This window comes from Sciurus vulgaris (assembly GCF_902686455.1).
Source record: "Sciurus vulgaris genome assembly, chromosome: 9".
Lineage (NCBI taxonomy): Eukaryota > Metazoa > Chordata > Mammalia > Rodentia > Sciuridae > Sciurus > Sciurus vulgaris.
In genome coordinates this window covers 75,715,881-75,734,511 of record NC_136469.1, presented here as the reverse complement: position 1 = coordinate 75,734,511, position 18,631 = coordinate 75,715,881, and the positions used below count along the sequence as shown (strand labels likewise).

Genomic DNA, 18,631 nt, shown 5'->3' with positions numbered 1-18,631 from the left:
TTTCAAAAATGTAAGCTCTGGTTATATTGATGTAATGATTAATTTGAATTGACAACTGAATTGGATTAAGAGGTGCCAATGATTAAGAGGCTTGTGGGTGTGTCCATGAGGGCATGTCTAGGAATGACTGGAATGTAAGATAGTGAAATGAAGTGGAGTCCCTCCCTAAGCATGGGCAGCACTATGCAATAGGATGGTGGCTTGGAGGGAATAAAAGTTAGAAGAACAAGGGAGCAGATGCAGATGCAAGCTCCACTCTTCTTAAGCAGGTTCTTGATTGCTGCTTCCATCATCTGAGGAATCAGACTCTTGCTTCTTTACTCTTCCAAAGATTCTCCAGGTAGTTTCCAGAAGCCTTGGTCTCAGACTAGGGCAGCACTGCTGATTCCTCTTGTTCTGGGGCTTCTGCTTCTTGGATTGCACAGCTACTGGTTCTTTCAGCTCTCCAGCTGCAGATGGCCATTGTGGCAGTTTCTGGCTGTGTAAGCCAATTTAATAAATCCCCTTTTTATAATCATACTTCCTCTTGATTCTGTTCCTCTAGAGAACCCTAACTAATACAACTGATAAAAGCTTTCTTTGGTTTCTGCTTTGAATAATACTCAAATTGGCTTATATTTACTATATAAATGGTTTACATGAAAAGCATTCTTCTGAATCATCTGAAGGTACTTTTAAAATGTAAACTCTTTTAAATAGGTGAACATTTCCTTTGTCTTGATTATACAGCAAATCAGTAAACCTTTTATCATAAATGTAAAATTTAGTTTAGTCTTACCAAAAACACTGAATTAGTAAATTCAAATAATTATAAAGCAAGAATATAAAAAATACGTACATATGTACATATAAAAATATGTACATGTTAATCTTTATTTTATTATCCAATTACTAACACTTTTTACATCTAAGTACTCTATATATCCAGTGATAGAAAAATAAATAGATCACAGGGGCTTATGGTCAAGCTAAAAGATATAATACAAGCACTGTGATAATTGCTATAGTAAATAATAATACATAAGTAAAGGAGATGCCATAAAGAGAGAGAAGAGGCAGTGAAGAAGAATGAAAGAAGAGGAAAGTGTTAACTTAAACCATCAATACAGAAGGTGACACTTGAACTAAATCTTGGAAACAGAACAGAAGTTCATTCAGCTGACAATGGGCTGGACTGTATTTCTAGCAAACAGACTGCATGTGTACAGAGCAGAAATCACAAGACATGCTGCTGTGTTCTGAGTAGTTCAGCACAGATAGAACACAGGGTGAAATTGAGGAAATGCTACAGAAGAGACTTGCATAAACCAGTCACAGCAAATCATAAAAGGTCTCACATTTTAGGCTAACAATAAAATCATGTTAAAGAGGAGAAGCATATATATTGAGAAGACATTTTTAAGCACAGGGAGAAATATGGAACAGATGTACTTTAATGCTGCTTCAGTGACAAAGTGCCAGTGGAGAAAGGGTGGGCATAGTGTGGGAGAATACAAGTAATGCCACTAACACAGGATTAACAATCTGGGAACTGGCCTTTCAGTCTTTTAGGATCAAAGGAAAAGATGAAGAGGATTCTAGCTTGTGTGACTACAAGAATGTCAGTGCCATTAACTAAGTTGGAAATAGTGTTTACTCTAAGAATTAATGTGAAAGATAAAAACAGATAAATTTGGCCAGGAAGAAATAAATAGGTCATGAGAAAATGTAAAAGAAAATAAAAGCCCAGGACTTCAGTTTGGAAGAGAAAAAACAGATGGATGCACCTAAATAACATATTCAAAACAAATCAACAGAGACCCTCAATTTCTAGGACTATGCGGTTGTTTTTTATTTTCCAAATAGAAAAGACTACAAACATGCTGGTAAATAATTTAAAAAGCCATTTTAGACATTGAAAAAAATTTGCAAGTTAGTATATGCAGGTATATTAAAAGAAACAATAAAACTCTTTTATCAAAAGCACTGAATTTGTGAACTCCAATAATTACAAAGCAAGAGGTCCAGTTCTCTCCCCACAACCATCATTACTAAATTATTGAATATCTTTATTAACTGTGTATAAGCATATAGGAGTATATAAAATACACAGCCTCCTTTAAAAAGCCTATTAAAAACATAATTTTGAAGATAGATCATAAATTTCCAAAATGATGTAGTAGCCAAATTTATAATTGGAGTGCTATAAATCAAGTCAATTTAAAAAGTCATTTCTACTCACAAGTAATTTAAAGTCTTAATTTATCAACAAATTCAATGTACTAAAGATTAAAAATAAAACCCCACTAATTTCTTTTCCCATACACTGACCTTTAGGGCACTCCTTGGGTAACAGGTTCTGAATGTGAGCACAATAGGGCCCATTCCCCAGCTGGTACTTTACTCAAGACTTGAAATCTGGGCTCCAACTGGAAAGGGGAGGGGAAAATTATAAATTAATCTTTGATTCAGAGCACTCTGCTCCATGCAGATAGCCTAGCTTCACTAACTATCCCATATATAAGGGATTTTCAACCCTGGCTGGACACTACAATCAACTAGGGAGTTTTAAAAAACACTCTTGATGCTAGAACCCACCCATTCAAATCAGAATCTCTGGGGCTGGAGTGCCAGCATGGCCATGGAGGATTCCCCAGTTTGACTGCAACATGCATCCAGTGTTAAGAATCATAGCCATAAAAATGTAAGATCATATTTTATGAAGGTCACACTTAACCTTTTTATCTTGTTATTAATAATGTTCAAATATGGTATACATTTTAAAAATACATGGGGAAACTTCCTGAAGCAGGACAAAGTAACAACTGGAATTTCCACAATATAGCACTCAACAAGTATTTACTCACACTGTCTGGATAAGCCTACTAGCTTCAGACAAACCTACAGATAGTGCACATGGAAGAAACAGGGTCAAATACTGAAAACTTCTTTAAATCTTCCTAAATTACAAAGAGGCTACAAATTCAGACAAAAATTTAACTGAACAGCAAGATACAATGACTGCTTAACTGCAAAAAATCAGAAGTGAGGTAAATAAATTAAACTCTGAATAAGATGTCTATTAGGGATTCTAACTTAATGGATATGGAAGAGTTTAAGCCTATATTGTCCATTATGGCAACCACTAGCTATTTAAATATAAATTCAAATTAATTAATTTCAATATATTAAATAAAAAATCTACTTCCTCAATTGCAAGAAAAAGTTTCCTCTTAAATCCAAACAAACAAACAAAATACCATTATCAATAGTAACACTTCCCACCCCTGAACATAACCTTTCAACCATCACATCAAGACAAGCTGGACTACTATTAGTACAAAATATTCTTCCTACCTCCCTGAAGTTATGCTTCTGGGTCTTTACTGCTTTTTCAGAAAAGAAAAAAATAATGGTAAATCTAAGCAGATTATACCTTCTTTGCTCTATTCATCAACTCCACTTGATTAGCTATTGGTATATCCAATTATGTTTTGCCTTCATTTTAATTCCAAATCCCGTTTTTTGTGTCAAGGGAATCACAACAAAATTTAGCATCACAGGCAAACACAAACAGCAATCTTCCAAGAATTCCAAGGATATTTGCTGTGTGTAAACCTAATATTTAACAGTTGAGTTGTCATCAGTATCAGGAGCTTATGCAAAACAAAGACAGGATCCTGCAGTTGAGCTCCCTTTATGGATAAACATTCCAGGTTTGGCTTCTGTGCTGATAAGGTCTAGCTTTGACAAATAGATGTTCTGCCTGCTTTCATACAACAGAAGAGTAGATGCTCTGAGAACAGCTGTCGGGTGGGAATTCCTCTCTGCTTCTAAGATGATGCCTTATTATCACATCCTCTGCAGGTGAGGGACATTGTGTCTTCACATGGTGGAAGTTGGAAGGGCCAGAGAAAAATGCAGTAGGGAAGCGTTTTATAAGGGCCTTCATCCATTTCCCAGGCAGGGAGGAGACCTCATGGCCTCACCACCTCTAACTACCATCAGAGTGGCCATTAGTTTCAACCTGAATTTTGGTGAGGACACATTTAAACCATAGCAGATAGTACAAAAACCAAGCAACTAAAAAGGAAAAATCTCTAAAAATTCAGGGCAACGAATGAGAGTTTGCCAAGGAAGCTGAGATCAGAAAGTGTGGTCTGAGTTACTCTACTGTTTGTTTTATCTTGGTCTAATCTTTGATTTGCTATGGGGCAATAAATCAATAAACCATCTCAGTATTTCTTTGTGATGATTCTGCACAGTTTGACAGACTGATATCACAGAGGGTGAATATATAGTCCTGAATGTAATATTTTCCCTGTCAAACATGACACACTACATGAAGAAATACTGCAATTCAAGTTATCTCAAAATATCTTCATTCTACTCTCCAGATTAGCCATAAATATAAAGGTGTGGTTTATATCATGGTTGTCAGCCCTTTTCACACACTTAAGTTTTCTCACTCTGCTCTCAAAGCTCTTTCCCATCTGCAAGTTGTCAAGAAAATCTGGCATCTTACTCCACATACACAATGAAAGCTTCTGATACATGTCTGAGCTTTGCACATAGTCTTCAATTTCCTTTCAACAAGCAGGACTGCAGAATACCCATCAGAAGTCTGTAAATTGTCATTCAGAATTAATAAAAAGAAATCTGGTGAATACAATAGAGAAAATAAGAGGAAGGATAGGGTATTTTTACAGGCTTAATCATAAAAGCAATTTATAAATTAGTTACATATTTTGTAAATCCAGTAAGAGCTTTTTAAAAATTTAAGCATAAAAAACTAGAAGAAAATCAAGATCTTTGTAAAAGCTAAACTATTCAAACAAAAGCTTCTATTATGTATAATTCACAGATTACCTCAAGTTAAAATCTACAACTAATCTTTTGTAAATCATTAACACCCACAATAAAGAGAACAAACTTTAAAGACAAAATAAAATTTTTCATTATGACAGAAAGAACATCCAAAAGTCCCTAGCATTTTGTGGTGCTTTGTCAGCAGATTAATCCACACTTCTACCTTCAAAAGGAAAAGTCTACCTCAGTTCCACTAGAGTGGGGACTCACTTCTAACATATAAAATGTAGGTAATGACACTGTATGACTCAAGACTAGGTCATAATGTGAATTTATATTCTGCCTCTACCATAAATTTCTCCCTCTCAAATTTATTGTCAGGACTAGAGAGAACATATGTAAACTTTTCTATACTTGGTACCAGATTATTTCAGGCTTAACAAATAGCTTCTAACCAAGTATTTGTAGTTCTGTGTATTATCAGGATTTAAAAATGAAAAGTTAATTAGGTTGTTGAACAGAAGTCACAAACTCCTGAATTCAGCTCAAATCACAAAGAATATACGATCTTAAGAAAAAATTCTTATTTTCTATTAGGTTTAGTCAAAGGAAATTGCCATTTTAATTACATCAGAAAGGGTAGAATAATTTTTATGGTTAAATCTAACAGTTATAAAAAGAAAATAAAGACTAACCAGAGAGGCATTTAATTCTTTCTACTAAGATAAATAAATTTTTATCTTATGATACAAAAGAAAAATTGAAGCCAAGGTTGTTATACATGGTATAGTCAACTTTTTCCTTTTTTTTTTTTTTTTTATGGTGCTGGGTATTGAACCCAAGCCCTGTGCATGCTAGGCAAGCCCTCTGTCAGTGAACTACAATCCCCAGCTTGTTGTCAGTTTTTAATAGTCATTTTAATATGTCAGTTATTGACCCAGAATATTATAAAATCTAACATAGTGCAATATATTTGCATATAATTATAGTATTCTCTATCAGAAAGATCACTAGGAGGCACTAAAAGTGAGGTAAATAATAAAAAGCTTTAAGAACAATTCATAGTTATTTTAGTTTATAACAGAATAGCAAAGTATTTTAAAATGAACAACAAATCACTTTCTCTAAATTGAACCCAAAAATAGGTCTTATAGAAAACAGAATGATGGGAAAATTAGCATCTTGAGATAAAGATACAAATCTTCATTCATTTAATTAACATTTACTGAGAGTCAGATACTACTGAGTTTCCATGAGGTAAACACAGAGAAAAGACTGGATTTTGTATTTTAAATACGTCCATGGTAATAGTGGTAGTGGAGAAGGAGAGGAAAACATTATTTATTATGAACTTCTTTTATCATTTTATTTTTATTATTTTAAAATGCAAGTTATTCTAACCAACTTAAATTCAACAATAACAGAAATACTTCTCAATATCTCATATTTTATACTTGAAATAGCATTTTATTTATATACTTAAGTTGTAAGTACTCATTTAATCCTCACAAAAACCCTATGACATAAGTACTATTTTTATCCACATTGTGCAGAAAATTGAGGCATAGATAATAAAGTTTGAGTGCCTCCTCTGAAACTCATGCTGAATTTTAATTGTCACTGTAACAGTATTAAAAGGTGGAGACTTTAAGAGGTTTTTAGGCCATAAGAGCTTAGCTTTAAGGAAGGAAAAATGTCATAAATTTGGGGAAAAGTTTAAAAAAAAAGATTTACTTCTCTTGTCACATGATGCCATTCTACCATGTTATGATGTAGCACGGAAGCCCTTGACAAATGCAAGTTCCATGCTCTTGGCTTTCCCAGGCAAAATAAACTCCAATTGTTAATAAATTACCCAATCTCAGGTATACTGTTTCAGTGTACAAAAGAGACTAAAACAGTAGAGAAGTTAAGTAAGTAGCCCAAGATCACAAGGCTAGTAAGTGGTAGGACCTATATAAAATCAGGAGTCTGGCTCCAGTAGTAGTGCTCTCAATGATGTCACGGGGTTATCAAATTCAACTTCAACATGTCACCTCTCAACTTTATTAGCATGGATTCAAATGTGGAAAATTTCTGGTACCAACTCTGACCATTAAGGCAGAGGACTGAATTAATGTATTATTCTCAGGCATAATATTGAAAAAAAAAAACCAACCGATTTGCTAATTTCTTAATAGTTTTTCAGTTAGGTTGAACCATAGAATATAAAGGCTCAAAGATGATCTGGAAGATGTTTCAGATGTGATCTAATCACACTGTATGTTCTGCTTGGGGTGGGCAGAGGACAGTCTGTAAGCCAAATTCAGTCTGCTAACTGTTTTACAAATAAAGTTTTATTAGGACACAGCAATGGTTACTATATTGTCTAAGGTTGCTTTTGTGCTACAAAAGTAAAGTCGAGTAACAGCAACAGAGACCTTATGGCTCACAAAACATGATAAACTTACTATAAGGCTTTGCTGTGATCTAAATATTTGTGGCCCCTGCCCCCAATTCATATGTTGAAATCCTAAACCTCAAGGTGATAATATTAGGAGATGAAGCCTTTGGCAGATGAAAAGATCATGAGAGTAGGGTCTGCAGGAATGGAATTAGTGCCCTTATAAAAGAAGCCTGAGGAATCTCCTTTGCCCCTTCCACTACATGAGATCACAGTGATAATAGAGCTGTCTGTGTGGAAGAGGACTCTCACCAAATACCCCATCTATCTTGCTTTAATCTTGAACTTCCCACCTCCAGAACTGTGAGAAATAAATGCCTGCTGTTTATAGACCACCCAGACTATTGTGTTTTGTTCAGAAAATCAAATTAACTAAGATAGGGTTTTGGAGAAAAAGTGTGGTAATCTCTATGATATACTTAACAAGGTAAAAGAGAGAACAAATGGGGAAAAAACACGGTATAATCTTTATAAGTGAATTCTTTACATAGGCATAAATTAATCCACATCTATTCAACAACAAGAGACCTGCTATAGAAGAGCTACTACATTTTATCAAATCTAAGATATCACCAACTGTTAAGACTTCATTATTTCATGTGCCATTAAAAAAAAAAAAAGGGTAATGACAATATCTACTGAAAGACACACTCTAGTTCTAAAATTATTTAAAAATATTTTTTAGTTGTCAATGGATTTTTATTTAATTCATTTATTTATACGTGGTGCTGAGAATTGAGTCCAGTGTCTCACACATGCTAGGCAAGCACTCTACCACTGAGCTACAGCCCCAGTCCCCCAAATTCTTAAAATATGAAAAAAAAATTCCTAGAATTGATGATAAAAACATTTCATTCTAAAATGATATAAATTCAGAGGTAACAGGTTGTGATACATATATGGGACAAGATTTTCCACTGTATCCCAGGGATAAAGAGATAAGGGGTTTCATTGTAATATTTGGCCAAAACTGATTAGAACCAACCAGAGAACGAAAGACTAAGGTTTAGAGACAGTCCCTTGTTGTAAGTCGCTAGATAAGGCAGACTACTGTGAGACCATTCTACCATGCAGAGCAGTCTTTCCAAAACTGTGGTGGCTACAATGGGTACATTTAGGTGACAGAGACATTTTCTCACTGGAGAATGAATCAAAATCAATCTTTTTCCCACAACTTTCCATGAAAACATCTGTTTTGTTACCACAAATACATACTTGTAAAGCTGAGATATTTACATAAGTTGAAACTGACAGAAAATTGAAATAATACATGTGGAATATGATTCCTTTTGGTATTAAACACACAATCACATATTTTAAAGTAATGAAAAAATCTCAGGGGAAAGATAATTTAAATGTTAAGAAGTTTAGAATATTTTCCATGGCACACCATATATGAAATGTTGAAGTCACTACTTTTACTTAGGGGTTGAGGGGAAGACTGGGGGTGAGGAAAGAAAAGAGGAGAAAAAGAAAAAAACTTAGAAGTGTATTACATAGATTCAAGTTAAAACATTTTTTCTATGCCTTCAACATATTAGATTGTTCAATTTTATCAGAGAACAATTTAATATGTAATTGAAAATTCGATATTAGTAATTATAAAGCTTTACTACATAGGAGTAGAAAAAATATTTATGATAATGCTTTAATTTAGTCTCCTGTTCATCAGATGTCAAAGATATCTTAAAACAAATCTTTATCTTAAGAGTTTCATTATTTAAGAAATATCCCCCTTTGAAGACAGCAGTTATGACAGACTGATAAAAGGATAAAAACTGTTTATAAACACTTGGTAAAGAACAGTTTTCAGACAACTAAGAAACTATACTGTACAGTTATATTTATGTGATATCTAACTTTTTATCTATTTAAAACCACAAAAGAATCGGGAGAGTATGAGTATTAACTATGATACCTCTGTTTCAAGATGGCTCTACTGCTCACAGACACACATATGAATTAAAAGCAAAGAAGGGAAAGTAAAAGAATATTGAGTACTATATATAGACACTGACCTACACACTTTAAAAAAATTTATTCATCTAATCTTCAAAACAACTCTGCTCTCCCTCTCTTCAGTAGATAAGAAAACCAAAGCTCAGAGAGGTAGAATTCCAAAGTCACACCATAAGTTACTCACTCATTCAAGAAATGGCTAGCTGGGTAGATATTTAACCCTCTTTCTCATGCACTATCCTATGGCCAAAATTTTAAAACAAAGAAGCAAACAAAAAGAATAAGAAAGTACACATTTTAAATATATATAAAACTATTAATACACCACACTTTCTATACTACAGTTTATCATCTATTTTTTCACAAAGTAAGGAAGCAAGAATATGGCCCATGCATGCAAACCCTAAAAAGTGGAGTTCCTAGGGCTGTTCTCTCTCTAAAAAGGGTCTTAATTCAATCCGCAACTTTAAATACAACCTATATATCTCCTTCCAAATCTTTGTGCTCCAGAATTGCATAACTGATTGTTACCTGACATTACTGATGACATGGAGACACTACAAAATTAACATGTTCAAAAATAAACTCTTGATTTTTCCTCTCACGACCTCCAGTCTCATTTAAGGATATCACTATTCACTTATCTGCTGTAGCCCAAAACCTGGGTACTGTTCTTCCTTTCTTCCTCCCTTATACTCTTCATGTTAAGTCTTACTGGTTCAACCTACCTGGATCACAAATCCATCCTTCTGTCTACAAACACTTTAGATTGAGTTGCCATCATCTTTCATGTGGACTACTATAATGGTCTCTCTACTATTGTCCCATGTTCTCTACTACCTGTTCTTTCTTTTAAAAACAAAGTACCTCTCCCCTCTACCCAAAATGTAACTTGAAAACTCTTCAATGGTTTTCAATATGTTGAATACATTCTATACTTTTAATCATGACCCCTTAAACTGATAATGATTCCCTGGATATCTCCAGACATCCTTTCCACTCCTCATATACCAACTGCTCACACCTCACAGACTTCCCTCTTCCTGTAAGGTCCTAGCACAGAAAGCTCCTTCAGTTCTCAACTTCAAGGTCATCTCTGTTGAAAAGCCTGACATTGTAGGCATACCTCTGCCTTCCCATAATCCTCTATTACCTCATCTTCTTTCTTTCTTCCACAGATAGCACTTACCAGTATAGGTAAATATCTTTTTACTATTACCCAGCTGCCCACCAGACTATGCACTCCAAGTAGACAAAATATGGCTATTTTTGTCACTGATAAACACTTAGCATCTGGTAAAGTGCCCAGAAAATATTAAGGACTCAAATTTTTCTTGAATGAGCAAGGTAAGTATATTAGACTAAAATAAGAATTTAATTTTTGTGACTGTTTCAAGCTACAAGTTTAAGAGAATATGATTTTCTCTCTTAAGAGAGAGTATTAATACAACTTATACATAGATGTGTTTCATTTTTTTCAAGATGCAGTAAATTTTGTGTTCTGTTCATTTTAAAGGAATATAGAACTAAGAAATGACTTTCTTTATTTCCTGAATCTCAGTGATGGCCCAAAATATGGCACCAACAAGGAGGACAATGAACAGTAGGTGGATTCAACAGATATTTTAAAAGTATAAAGACAGGATGATTTTGAAATTAAATGTCATCAATATTTCAAAAACTTGAAAAAAGATAAATCACAGTAAAATGAAAATATTCAGAACAAAAAAGTCATAATTGGCATGTATGGAATACTATCTAAAAATCAACAATACTTCTGAAAATAAAAATAATTTTTAAATCACACCTGTCCTAAAAATAGATCTATAGGTTTATAAATTCAATGATAAAAATCTAAGTGGTTTTGCATAATTCTAATTCACCTAACTGAAAACATTAATAGTTGTTTATAACTAGTAAGTTCATCTTTTTGTATATTATAACTTTTTTATTACTAATATTGAGTACAGTTCTTTTTTTTTTCTCCTTTAAAGATAAAAGGACCACAAGACTATTGTATTCTCTCTCCTTGAATTCTACCTCTTTGATTCAGATATGTCAGAATATAACCCATTGTTCTTCTTTGGCTTAACTCCCTCAAGCCACAAAGTTCCTTGAGAAAAGAGATCATGTTTTCAATATCTTTTCTATTCCTGGCACTAAGCCCACTGCATCAATGCCATAGCAAAAATTTTAAAAATTGAATTACTAATTGATAGGATTTATTTCAAAATGATCCAGGGGTAGAGTACATACATGAAGATTTATGACTGAAACAAGTGAAACAATATTGGACAATATACAATTTTTTTAAGGATTGTGAGCCATCAGAAAAGTGAAAGGAAACAAGGGACTTATGGGAGGGATCTACTTAATTTATTGATTTAAGGAGTAGAATGAAAAAATAACAATGAATCAAACGCTATTACCCTATGTAAATGTATGATTACACAAATGGTACGCCTTTACTTCACGCTCAACCAGAGAAACAACATGTATCCCATTTGTTTACAATAAAAAAAGGAGTAGAATAAACTAATTTAAAATAAACCTTAAAAGGTTAAATTCTACTTTCTTAGCAATTATTGCCTTTATAATGCTGTATTTTTGGTATGAAATATTTCTTAATTTTAAATCTTCAATAAATGTATTTGACTATGGTGAAAGTATTGGGAAAATAGTCTTTTATAACAAAGTGGGGGCACAAACCCACTCTAGGAAGGGTGATAAAAATAAAATTGTGTATCAATAACTATGTTGAATAGGAATGATAGGAGTCTATATCCTTGTCTTGTTCCTGATTTAGAGGAAATGCTTTCAATTTTTACTGTTCAGGATGCTGTTGGATTTGGATTTATTGCATACAGTCTGTAAAATGTTGAGGAAAGGTCTTTCTTTTCTAAGTTTCTTTAGCATTTTTAACATGAATGGATGCTGGATTTTGTTGAAGGCTGTCTCTGCATCTATTGAGTGAGCATTTGATTCTTATCTTTAATTCTATTTATGTGGTGAATTATATTTATTGATTGGCATATGTTGAAACAACTTGAATCCCTGGAATGAACACACTTGATCGTGGAGTAACAATCTTAATGTATATTTGGATATGGTTTATTTATATTTTATTAAGGATTTTTGTATCTGTGTTCGCCAGGGATACTCATCTGTAGTTTTCTTTCCTTGCTATGTTTTGTCTGGTTTTGTTATCATGTCATACTGATTTGAGAGTATTCTCTGCCCTTCTAGTTTATGGAATAATTTGAGAAAGATTAGCATCAATTCTTCTTCAAAGGTCTGGTTGAACTCTCCTGAGAATCTTTCTGGTCAAGAGTGAGTTTGTTTATTTGTTTGGAGTTTTTTTTTTTTTTTTTGGTTGTTGTTGTTGTTATTGTTGTTTTTTTGTTTTTTGCAAGGGGAAGGCTTTTAATTTCACTTTCAATCTCATTGCTTGATATTGGTCTGTTTAGGTTTTTTATATTCTCTTGGTTTAATGTAGGTAGGTCATACATGTCTAGAAATTTGTCAGTTGCTTATAGATTTTTCCAATGTACTAGAGTGTAAATTTTCAAAATAGTTCCTAATGGTCTTCTGGAATTCAGAAATGTCTGTGGTGATATCTCCTTTAACATCTCTAATTTTGTTGATTGAGTCTTTTGGTTAGTTTGGCTAAGCATTTATAGATCTATTTCTTCTTGTCAAATAAGCAACACTTTCTTGCATTATATGGTTTTTTTTTAATTCTGAATTTCACTAATTTTGGCTCTGATCTTAATTATTTCCTATCTATTAATGATTCTGGAATTACTTTGTTCTTGCTCTTACAGGACCTTGAAGTGTAACAGTAGATTATTTACCTGAGATCTTTTTTTTTTTTTGATTATTTACTTAAGATCTTTTTAATGTAAGCATTCAATGCTATGTATAAACATTCTTCTTAGAACTGCCTTAATACTGTCCCAGAGGTTTTGATATGTTATATCTCTGTTCCCATTTCTTTCTTTTTTCTTTTTTTTATTGTAAACAAATGGGATACATGTTGTTTCTCTGTTTGTACATGGCGCAAAGGCATACCATTTGTATAATCATAAATTTACATAATGTTGTTTGATTCATTCTGTTATTTTTTCCCTTCCCCCCACCTCTCCCACCCCTCTTTACCCTCTATACAGTACTTCCTTCTTCCATACTTGCCCCCCTCCCTAACCCTAACTCTAACCCTAACACTAACCCTTCCCTCCCCCCCTTTATGTGTCATCCTCCACTTATTAGCGATAACATTCGTCCTTTGGCTTTTTGAGATTGGCTTATCTCACGTAGCATGATATTCTCCAATTTCATCCATTTGCCTGCAAATGCCATAATTTTATCATTCTTTATGGCTGAGTAATATTCCATTGTATATATATACCACAGCTTCTTTATCCACTCATCAATTGAAGGGCATCTAGGTTGGTTCCACAGTCTGGCTATTGTGAATTGAGCAGCTATGAACATTGATGTGGCTATATCTCTGTAGTATGCTGATTTTAAGTCCTTTGGGTATAGGCAAAGGAGTGGGATAGCTGGGTCAAATGGAGGGTCCATTCCGAGTTTTCTAAGGAATCTCCACACTGCTTTCCAGAGTGGCTGCACTAATTTGCAGTCCCACCAGCAATGTATGAGTGTACCTTTCTCCCCACATCCTCGCCAACACCTGTTGTTGCTCGTACTCTTGATAATCGCCATTCTAAATGGGGTGAGATGGAATCTTAGGGTGGTTTTGATTTGCATTTCTCTTATTACTAGAGATGTTGCACATTTTTCCATATGTTTGTTGATTGCTTGTAGATCTTCTTCTGTGAAGTGTCTATTCATTTCCTTAGCCCATTTGTCGACTGGATTATTTGAATTCTTGGAGTAGAGTTTTTTGAGTTCTTTATAGATTCTAATTATATAGATTCAAAATAGCTTCTAATTATGTTTTGTATTTCAGTCCTGTCTGTTGTGATATTTCCTTGTTCATTCCGAATTTTAGTGATTTGGGTTTTCTCTCGTCTTCTCTTTCTTAGTGTGGCTAAAGGTTTATCAATTTTGTTTATTTTTTCAAAGAACCAACTATTTATGTTGTCAATTTTTTGTATTGTTTCTTTTGTTTCAATTTCATTGAGTTCAGCTCTGAGTTTAACTATTTCCTGTCTTCTACTACTTTTGGTGCTGTTCTGTTCTTCTTTTTCTAGGGCTTTGAGCTGTAGTGTTAGGTCGTTTATTTGTTGAGTTTTACTTCTTTTATTAAATGCGCTCCATGAAATAAATTTCCCTCTAAGTACTGCTTTCATAGAGTCCCAGAGATTTTGATATGATGTTTCTTTGTTCTCATTTACCTCTAAGAATTTTTTAATTTCCTTCCTAATATCTTCTGTTATCCATTCATTATATAATAGCATATTGTTTAATCTCCAGATGTTGGAATAGTTTCTGTGTTTTACTCTTTCATTTCTAACTTCAATCCATTATGATCTGATAGAATACATGGTAGTGTCTCTATCTTCTTGTATTTGCTAACATTAGCTTTGTGGCATAATATATGGTCTATTTTAGAGAAGGATCCATGTGCTGCTGAGAAGAAAGTATATTCGCTCTTCGTTGGATGGTATATTCTATAAATGTCCGTTAAGTCTAAATTATTGATTGTGTTATTGAGATCTATGGTTTCTTTGTTCAACTTTTGTCTGGAAGATCTGTCCAGTGGTGAGAGAGGCATGTTAAAATCACCTAGTATTATTGTGTTATGGTCTATTTGGTTTCTGAAATTGAGAAGAATTTGTTTGACATACATGGATGAGCCACTGTTTGGGGCATAGATGTTTATGATTGTTATATCTTGCTGATTTATGCTTCCCTTAAGCAGTAAGAAATGACCTTCTTTATCCCTTCTGACTAACTTTGGCTTGAAGTCCACATTATCTGAAATGAGGATGGATACTCCAGCTTTTTTGCTGAGTCCATGCGCATGGTATGTTTTTCCCCATCCTTTCACCTTTAGTCCATGGGTATCTTTTTCTATGAGGTGAGTCTCTTGCAGGCAACATATTGTTGGATCTTTCTTTTTAATCCAATCTGCCAGTCTATGTCTTTTGATTGATGAATTCAGGCCATTAACATTCAGGGTTATTATAGAGATATGATTTGGTTTCCCGGTCATTTGGTTCATTTTTTAAATTTTATTTATTTATTTGTTTGACACAACTTGTTTCCTCCTTTATTTGACAATTCCTTTAGGATAATTCCTCCCTTTGCTGATTTGCTTCTTTGTTTTTCATCTCTTCCTCGTGGAATATTTTGCTGAGAATGTTCTGTAATGCTGGCTTTCTTTTTGTAAATTCTTTTAGCTTTTGTTTATCATGGAAGGATTTTATTTCATCGTCAAATTTGAAGGTAAGTTTTGCTGGGTATAAGATTCTTGGTTGGCATCCATTTTCTTTCAGGGCTTGAAAAATGTTGTTCCAGGCCCTTCTAGCTTTTAGGGTCTGGATTGAAAAGTCTGCTGATATCCGTATTGGTTTCCCCCTGAATGTAATTTGGTTCTTTTCTCTCACAGCCTTTAAAATTCTGTCTTTATTTTGTATGTTAGGTATTTTCATTATAATGTGCCTTGGTGTGGGTCTGTTGTAATTTTGTATATTTGGAGTCCTATAAGCCTCTTGAACTTGATTTTCCATTTCATTCTTCAGATTTGGGAAATTTTCTGATATTATTTCATTGAATAAATTGTTCATTCCTTTGGCTTGTTTCTCTAGGCCTTCCTCAATCCCAATAATTCTTAAATTTGGCCTTTTCATGATATCCCATAGTTCTTGTAGATTCTGTTCATGATTTCTTACCATCTTCTCTGTTTGTTCAACTTTGTTTTCAAGGTTAAATATTTTGTCTTCAATGTCTGAGGTTCTGTCTTTCAGGTGTTCTATCCTATTGGATATGCTTTCTATGGAGTTCTTAATTTGGTTTATTGTTTCCTTCATGTCAAGGATTTGTTTGGTTTTTATTCAATATCTCTAACTCTTTATTGAAATGATCTTTTGCTTCCTGTATTTGCTCTTTTAACTGTCGATTGGTGCGATCATTCAATGCTTGCATTTGCTCTTTCATCTCATCGTTTGCTTCTCTGATCATTTTAATTATGTACATTCTGAACTCCTTTTCTGTCATTTCTTCTGCCATGCTGTCATTGGGTTTTATTGATGTAACATCTAGATTTGTTTGCAGCATTTTCTTTCCTTGTTTTCTCATATTGTTCAGGTATCAGTGGACCGCTGAGATATTGCAGATTTCCTCTATTGACTTACAATGTCCCTGAAGATTTCTATATATATCCCCTCTTAGCCTTCAGTAGCCTGAAGTCTTGGAGGAAGTTGATAATGCGGTGCTCCACAAGGAAGCTGCCTCTCTAGGAGTGGTGGCCTTCAGGTGGGGTATAATCCCTCCTAGTGGGCAGAGGTGCCTCCACTTGTTGACCAATGGTCATCCAAAGGGGACCTAGGCTGCGGGCTGAGGCAAGGCCTGTTTGGGCCTGAGACTCTAGTTTTACCGTCCTTGTGGGGAAACCTCACCCAGCAGGGAAGACTCACCCGGTGGGGAGGTCTCGCTGGTCAGTACCCTCCTAGAGGTCCCCCTCAATTTACAGCTACCGCCTGGGCTGGGCTGCCTTCCTCTGCAAAGTTCCCAGGGGCCTGGCCCTACCTCCTGGGCCTGGGAGCCTCACCCTTCGCAGATGAATCTCCTTAGGCTGCCCCTCCTCAGATAATCTGCCCGCAGGCCTTGAACCTTCGCTCCGCCCTAAGCCTATCTGTGTGTGGCTCTTCCACCCAGAAGCCTCCTAGATCCTGGGACCCTGCTCTGCACCTAATCGCCTGGCTATGTGGCCCCTCCTCTGAGCAGCCACCTGGGGCCCCGTACAATTGCTCTGAGACCCAGAGACCCGCCACACGCCTCCTCCTCCAGACAGCCGCCCAGTATTCCGGTGCGGTCACTAGGAGTCCAAGAAACTCACTGTGTCCCTCCACCTCCCACCAACCACCCGTTGACCTGGGCAATCAGTCACTCCGAGTCGAAGTGACCCTCCCCGTTCCTCCTCCTTCTCCAGATAACCCCCCGAGTGTTCAGGAGCGGTCGCTCTGAGTGGCTCTGAATCCACGTGACCTGCAGCACGGGTCCTCTGAGCAACCGCCCGGAGCTCTGGTGCGGCCACTCAAGACCAAGCGACCCACCACGCTTCTCCTCCAGGCAGCCCCCCTGTGTTCAGGCGCTGTCACTTTAAGACCAAACAACTCACCACTCGCCTTCTCCTCTGAGCAGCCGCCTGGAGCGCTAATGCAGTCACTGCGAGTCCAAACGCCCTGCCGCGCTCCTCCTCCTCCTCCTCCTACTCCTCCGGGCAGGCCCCGGGGTTCAGAAGTGGTCTGAGTCCAAACAGCTCGCCACGCAGCTTCTCCTCTGGCAACCGCCTGTAGCTCTGGTACAGTCACTCCGAATCCAAGTGGCTGCGCTCCTCTTCCTCCTCCTCGTCCTCAGGGCAGGCCCCGGGGTTCAGAAGCAGTCGTTCTGAGTCCAAACAGCTCGCCGCGCAGCTTCTCCTCTGGCAACCGCCTGTAGCTCTGGTGCAGTCACTCCGAATCCACGCGGCCACGTTCCTCCTCCTCCTCCTCCTCAGGGCAGGCCCCGGTGTCCTGAGTCCACACAGCTCTCCTCGCCACTCCTCCCCTGGGCAGCCGCCGGAGCCCCAGTGGTTGCTCCGAGTCCCAGCGCTGTGCCGAGCAGACTCCTTTTCGGCGCTCCCAGTTGTCCGAGTTCACTCCCCATTTATTTCTAATAATTTTTTTATTTCTCCCACTGATTCCATGACCCATTCATTGTTCAAAAATGTTATTATTCAATCTCCATGTGTTAAAATGGTTTCTGTTTTTTATCTTGTTATTAATTTCTAATTTCATTCCATTTTGATCTGACAGGATACAAGAAATTATCCCTATTTTTATGCCTTTGCTAAGATTTTCTTTGGTTCCTATAATATATTTTAAAGAAGGTTTCATATGCAGCTCAGAAGAAAGTGAATTCATTCAGTTGTTGATGGATGTAATGTAATACAGGTATCTATTAGGTTCATTTGATTAAGAGCATTTTTAGTTCTGAAGAATCTTAGTTTGTCTGAATGATCTAACTATTGGTGATACAAGTGTATTGAAATCACCCAGTATTATTGTATTGGGTCTATTTTATTTTTTTATATATCAAGTGAAGTTTGTGTATTTAGATACACCAATATTTGAGGGATAAATACATACAATCATTATATTTTGCTGTTGAATGACTCCTTTAGCCAGTACCAAGTAGCCTTTTTTCTCTAAGTAATTCTGGCTTGAAGTCTACTTTGTCAGATGTGAGAATAACTATTCCGGCTTGCTTTCA

General features: G+C 35.8%; 1 protein-coding gene across 13 annotated transcripts in view; it reads right to left on the bottom strand.

Moving 5' to 3' along the window:
- Positions 1–18,631, bottom strand: part of WDFY3 (WD repeat and FYVE domain containing 3) — a 269,816-nt gene that overhangs the window by 194,334 nt on the left and 56,851 nt on the right. For 9 of the 13 annotated variants that reach the window (XM_079153142.1, XM_079153136.1, XM_079153148.1 and 6 more), the window contains exon 3: positions 2,311–2,408. The exons of the other annotated variants lie outside the window; for them this stretch is intronic. The gene's annotated coding sequence lies outside the window, so the exon portion shown is untranslated. The remainder of the gene's footprint in view (positions 1–2,310; positions 2,409–18,631) is intronic. 13 annotated transcript variants of the gene reach the window in all.